Raw genomic sequence first — 6864 nt, 5'->3', positions numbered from 1 at the left:
AGAGGATAGCATGGCTTTCTATTCCAGTATCAAATGAACACCCCATTGTCACACCTTAGCAGTGATTACCTTGGATCTGTTTCAGACCTTAGAAAGCAATTGAATGGATGAATTCAGTGTTAGACAGGTCTGTGGCTGTGAAGCCTAAATGTACATAGTAGTATGAGCCATGGAGATTCATGAAAACTAGAGTTGTCATAATAGATATTACTTGCATTGGAACACCAGACCATTGGAAAATGGTATTTCTTGATGCTAGGGTATAGAAGTGGAGAGTTTAGTGAAATTAGGGGACTTCCAAGTATTGCTTCCACAGGAAACACCAATAAATTGGTGGGTATAATGTGATGTATTCTAGCCTCTCTCTCTTTCAGTATGGGGTGATTTAAACACCAACACAAGATCCATCAAATTTTCCCAACTACACAACTCCAAGGAATTAAACATGTTATTGCTTTGCACATCAGTACAGATTGCAAGTGTTTTCAGGAATATCTATGTTAGGGCCTGATCTTGCTGTCCAAAAACAGACCAATGGATAAGGGATATGCGATGTCTGCACACAATAGTTTTCATTTCAGCTAATGTGATGAATACAGTCTGGGTGATTGCAAGGGAGTTCTTGTAACTGGTGATAATCATATTATACAATATGTCTCTAGTCCCAGACAAATATCTCCTGATGCTGTCTCTATCTATGGATGCTAGATTACACTATCTACATGTGCCATTCCTGATATGGAAAGTAATGCTGTTGAGCGTATGACCAATGCCTATGGTTTTTGGTGAGAGTTAAGCAATGGGTAGGCCTTGCTCACAAAGTTAATGGGCTTAGCATACACTATATAGTTTTAAAAGAACGTGTTCAATGAATAGTACAATGAGAAGTAATGACATTGAGCATTCAATACAAGTACAACATGGTGTGAATTACTTTAATATGAAAAATTCTTCCTGAGCTTCTTTCATAAGGTTTATTCTACGAGACCCTTAGTTTGAGCACATAAAGATTAAAGTAATAATATCAAGGTTAGAAGATACCCATCCAAATGTGTTTCTACTGCTCGCAAGTATAAAATGAAGACAGTAGACTCACGGCAGTATGCATATCTGTCACTAAGCCACACACAGAGAGTGACAAAACCAGACTTCCCTAAACCTTTGCTCTCCATCCTTCTGTTGTACTCAAATTTGTCCCTGTGAGGATCTTTGCACATAGGTAGTAGGATCTGTTCATGCTGGCTTTGGTAACATTTTCTAGGTGAGTTAGACTGGACATAGCCCTTGTCGGAATGAACAATTTGGGGCATACACAGTAGTTGGGGGTTAGATATTGTGAAGAAATATGCACCATGAATCTCTATGGAGAACGTAATACAATTCCTCAGATGCTAAACTTCCTAGAAGTAGAGAAGCAATCACAACTTTACTACAAAAGCAGCAAATACCCAGGATAGCTAAGCACACTTCATCTGAGGTCAGTGCTTCACAGACATTGTAGCAAGTACAGCCTACAACTGAAACAAGGCAGATTGTCAGAAAAAAAATGAATCTAAGTTAAGTTGCCTTTGTGAAAACATGTGGTTTTGTCTCTTTGTATTTTAGGTATGTACCAAAAGTATATACTGGAGTACTCATGGCCTCCTCATCAAGTCATACACTGAACCATGGTTATCCACCTGTACTGAGGGAACCTTGATTCCACATTGCTTATTGTAGATTTGCTTTGGTCCTAGCAGTCTTGAGGCAGTGGCTGAGGAGTATGCAGATGTGGAGGCAGTAGGGGAGGCAGAGGCTGAGATGGAGACTGAGACAGGGGAGGAGGCAGGCAGATCTTGTGAGTTCAATGATTGCCTGTTCGTTATAGTCAGTCCTAGCACATGCTGGGCTATGGAGAGGATCCCTGTTTAAGAAACTGAAAGTGAGTTAAGAAATAAATGAATTCTGCTTGCTACATGTAACCCTGGAAAGAGATAATAGCCAATGCCCCAGAGGCCAAAATGTAAGACACTCTGTTATTATTAGAGCACAGAGAAGCACAAAGAGTTGAAGGTTCAGGAGATGCCAGTTTTCTTCTCTCCCTTCTTCCACAGTGAGTGACAGACCTTCACTGACTACAGAATGTGCATGCTGAGTTGGTTTGTGTCTTTTTAAAGCCATCATGGCTGAGCTCAGGTGGATTGAACTTCCTCTTGTTGAGGACAGTGGGCTTGTCTTCTGTCTTGACTGTGTGACTTAAGAGCATCAGCTCCTTTAGCTTTCTAGGAGTTGATTGGTCTAGTACTCCTGGTCTTCACTTCTATGATTTCTAGGTCTGCTATCCTTGGAGAGTGTGGCTCTCTGAGCTTTGCCCTCTATAAGGTGGGCGATGTTATAACTATCACCTTCTTTAGCCACAGCACTGTTCCTGGGCTGTGTTCTTGCCCCCAGGTACTGACACTAGATTCTGGCCAGAGAAGCTCCATCAAGCAGATTAGGGCTTTTCTCTTGCTTCTTCCTCAACTAGATTAAGGGTGTGCTCATGATCCCTTATCTTTGCCGGGCTTGATCACTCCTGATGATATGGAGCCTTTGCATTGAGTGGCTGTGGGAGTGGCTGGAATTTGTTTTGTTCAGAGAGCAAGTTTAGCAGTTGGGGAAGGTGAACTTCTGCCACAAGTGTAGTCATGTCTGCAAGTCTTTCCTGGACTCCAACCCAATGTGCATGCTTCAGGCTCATCCTGACCAAGAGTGTTGCTTTCCCAGTTGGTGTTGTCAGAAGCAAGCTTCTGCCCAAGACTCCAAGCATCGGTAAAGTGTAAGGGAAGCTGCATGTTGGGGTGTGCTAGAGGGAGGAGAGATGGGTCTTAGTTTTCTTTCATGTAGTCATAGGCATACAGAGACGTTGACTGATTTGCTGTCGTCTCATGCAGGTTGTCATTCTCTGTTTCAGGCATAGAGCTTGTGGCAATGCCAGGATTTCTGAAGGTTGTGGATGGGGGCGTTAATGACTTGTCCCCATCCACAGGTGGTGTCCTCATCTGATAATCCAGGGTGCAGGATTAGCAGCGTTCTGTTCTGCAGCTGAGGGAGTGTCTGTCTTGTGGTGTCATTCCCAGGGAAGTCTCTCTGCTCACCACTGAAAAAGAATCAAGGAAGAAGTCAGTACCTTCGAAGTGGGATGCCCCTCCTTTCAGTGCTCCTCTGCACTAAGGCACCTACAACAGCTGGGTGACATTGTTAGGATCACTGCCATGGCTGCAGATATGCAGATATTCAGATTTTGGGTAGATATGAAAAATGCACCTCAGCTTACCCATGGCCTCTTCATCCAATCATGCTGGGAAACCTGGATATCCACATAGACAGAAAAAAATTAGGTTCCATTTAGTTTGTGGGAGAATTCCTTTAATCTCAACACTCTTGAGGCTGGGCCAGGGTGAGCGCCAGGTTTAGGGCTAGAGCAATTGCAGAGGCTCCAGCAGAATCATAACAAGAGGCAGAGATAAGCGTCTGAGGTAGACTCATGCTGATGTTTATGAGTTCAAGGCTAGCCAGATCAACCAGTTAGTTCCAGACATGTGGGAGTATGGAGAGAGAACCTGTCTCCAGAAACTAAAAGTTAATTAACAAATCAAAGAGTTATATTTCCTATGTGTCACCCTGCGAAAGAGTGTCAAATGCCCCTGTAGCAATAGTGTGAGTAACCCTGATAATATGAGAGCACAAAGTATGCCAAAGTTTTGATTGTTCACAGACAGGCCAGAATGGAACAACACACCAGCAACTCAAGATATTCTGGCTGTAGGTGAGAGATGCTCTCTCAGGAAAGAAAAGCATTTGTTGTCAGAAAAAAGAAATTATTTGAATGGGTGTCTAAAGGACAGGAGGACATCTTAGCTATTGCTACCCCAGGAAGAAGATTATTATTTAGAATATGTAGAATTAGATAAAATTCACAAATCATACAAACAAGTCAAACCATGTAGAAAAGCCCAAATTCAAAGAAATCACTCCCAGAGTGTCTGGCCTGAAGCTGTCCATCCCAGGGATGTCTCCATTTTCACCACTGGAAAAGAGTCAAGGAAGAAGTCAGTGCCTGGTAAGTGAGGTGCTCCCCACTTTTCAGGACACCCCAGTACTCAGGCCCTCCATCAGGAGAAGGCATTTCTTTGAGCTCTTCTTGAGTAGCGCAGGCAGCACCTCTGTTGGGAGACCTGGACTACTCTGATGTTTCTGGTCACAATGTGATATCATGTCTTCTCATGTGTTTGTGTTTGCCTCCGTGTTTGTGTGTCAAGTGCATGCACAGAGATCATGTGGAGGTTACAGAATACCCTTGGGGTGTGTCCCTCCCTTTCCTTTTCCTTTTCTTTGAAAGAGTGACCCTCATATCCTTGGAGTCTGCTATTAGACAGGTTGTCTGGTCCAAAAATTCAAGAACTTACAAGTATGCCAACTTTTTATCATTACTTGAAAGCCCCCAGTAGCCTGGCTTTTTAAGTGGGGTCAGGAATCGAAACACAGTTCCTCACTACTGCAAGGCAATCATTTCATCAACCCTGGATTTCCTCCTACTCTGCATTTCAAAGTCTTGTTATTAATGATGTGAAAATTGGTTTGAGAAGGTGAAACCTTTAGCTTGGGTTGTCTGTGTAGTAGAGAACATATCCTAGTGCTCATGCATAGCCTTGGCTCACCTCTGAATGTCCATAGCAAAAGAAAAGGAGAGAGAGCAAGACCGCCTGGGGGGAGAGAGAGAGAGAGAGAGAGAAAGAGAGAGAGAGAGAGAGAGAGAGAGAGAGAGAGAGAGAGAAAAGAGAAGTAGAGGAGAGAGAGAAGAGAAAAGCTTTGCCCAACTTAGCTGTTGTACACTTGTACACCAGGTATGCTGGATTATTAATGCACTTATGCTAGTAAGAGAACAGCAGGGCCAGCACTTGGAATCTGTGAGTAACACTTGCTCCAGGACAGATTTGATGTTGCATTGCTCTAGAGTCAGAATTCAACACAGACAAAATAAAGTGATACCGTTTGAAAGGCCTTGGTGTCCTCTACATCCTTGAGCAATGAATTAGGAAGGAAGTAATTGAGTGCCTTGGACTGATTAGCTAGGTCAGTTACAGTTGTCTATAATATGCTCCATGGACATGTCTTAATGGAGCATGGATTCCAATCATTGCCCTGCATTGTCTGTCATTATAGAGACTGAAGATGGGGATGGTGAGTCAGTGCCAAGTCTAACCTCTCAGGACTCCCATTATTCCTCCATGAGGTCATCCACTACTGAAAGGTGGAGGTATTTCTGCTTTGAGCGTTGATCTCACTCTGTCCCTCCTGGTTTTACTCACCTTGAAGCTTGGTTTCTGGCATGTCTTGAGCAGGTGTGGGGTAGTAGATGGCAGAGTTGGAGAAGGGTGTTTGGACATTTGCTGGCTGAATCTCCTTTAGACTCATCATCACCTCTGGTTGCAGGGCAGAGGCAAGATTCCCAGAGTAGGAAACAGAGCCACAGGCCTGCAGGCACTGCCTGAGTTCTCCAGGCATCAGTGATCCCAGGCTGTTGAGGTCATTGTAATTGACCTGGATGCCCTCCTGGTAGGAAGGTGCCAGTCTGTATCCATGATTTGGCACCTGTGGTGGTGTTGCCTGAAGAAGGCTGGCAGACAGTGTTGGAAAGGAAAGGACTAAGGCATTGGGATCTAAAGTATTATCACGCGGGGCTGTCATAGACAAGGAGGAGAATGTGGTATTCTGGTCAGTGATAGTTACAGTGAAGTCCTGGACTGCAGCTTCCCTCCTGTCAGTGCTTCCCATGGGATCCCACTGGAGAACACCTGGGTAGGAGAGTGCTGAGCCAAAGCTGTGGTCCTGGTCAGTCAGTGCAGTCACCATGGTTGTGCCAGCTGGTAGGTAGGGGTAGGCACTGTCCATGAGCTGCTGGCAACAAGTGCTGGAGTCTGATGTCAGGAGCCATTCTGAACTCAAGGCTGGGGTGGAGACCCTGGAGAAGTTGCCCACACTTCCTGCTAAGGGCATGACCCACCTCATCACAGGCCCTCATTTCTGCAGAGCACATTCTGTCCAAAAGAAAGGTGTACTTTGGAAATTTTCTGTAGGAAGCAGGAAAAAAATGGAAAGAATGGTGATAAGGAATCTGTGTACTTTCCCATGAGAAGCTTTGTTATTTCCAGTTTGTATTGTCTGAGGGAGTCTGTGATCTATTTTCCCTCACATATCCCATACAAATGGTTCAGCATGGTTCTTGCTAATAGATAGAATGACACTCATTGGATAACTTGCCTCTTCTTCCTGTGTGGGCATGGACTTCCTAGTTGATCACCGTTGACCCTAGCTCTGCCCTAGACATCACCCTTCTTTGCTCTGCTTTGTCTTGTTCTGATACCTCCTGTGACACTACCTCACAACTGTGTCCCAGAACAGAAGTGTTTAAAGATTAGGAGAACCTTAGAAAGATTCCCATATCTGTGCCTTTGTCCTGTTCTGTACATATCTTTCCTCTGTGTATAGAGATAAAGTTTCTCTATCTAGGTTAATCTGGCCTTTGCAATCACACAGACTGGCTCCCTCCAGAGAGCATGTGTCATACTTAGTTGCCATGTCTACCTAATTTGTGTCTACTCTGATCTTTCTTACAATAATGATGTATCAGGAATTTCATAGCTATGCAGTGTATTTAAGTTAAGAATCCCTTTCTCCTTTTAACTCCTACTGTTCCCGTCCCATGCCTTGTATAATTAATGACGTCAAACTTTATAAACCTTCAACACATATGGGTACATGAGTTCATGAATACAACCAACTGATAACATTTTTGTCTTGTTTGCACCTGTGTAGTGTGACTTGTTGATATTTCTAGTGAAT

At 43.9% G+C, this 6864-nt stretch overlaps 1 pseudogene; it reads right to left on the bottom strand.

Moving 5' to 3' along the window:
• Positions 1-2054: 2054 nt before the first annotated feature.
• LOC118575647 lies at positions 2055-6018 on the bottom strand (annotated as a pseudogene).
• Positions 6019-6864: the final 846 nt, after the last annotated feature.

The sequence above is a fragment of the Onychomys torridus genome, unplaced genomic scaffold (assembly GCF_903995425.1).
Source record: "Onychomys torridus unplaced genomic scaffold, mOncTor1.1, whole genome shotgun sequence".
Taxonomy (NCBI): Eukaryota; Metazoa; Chordata; class Mammalia; order Rodentia; family Cricetidae; genus Onychomys; species Onychomys torridus.
This window is presented reverse-complemented; position numbering and strand designations above follow the sequence as displayed.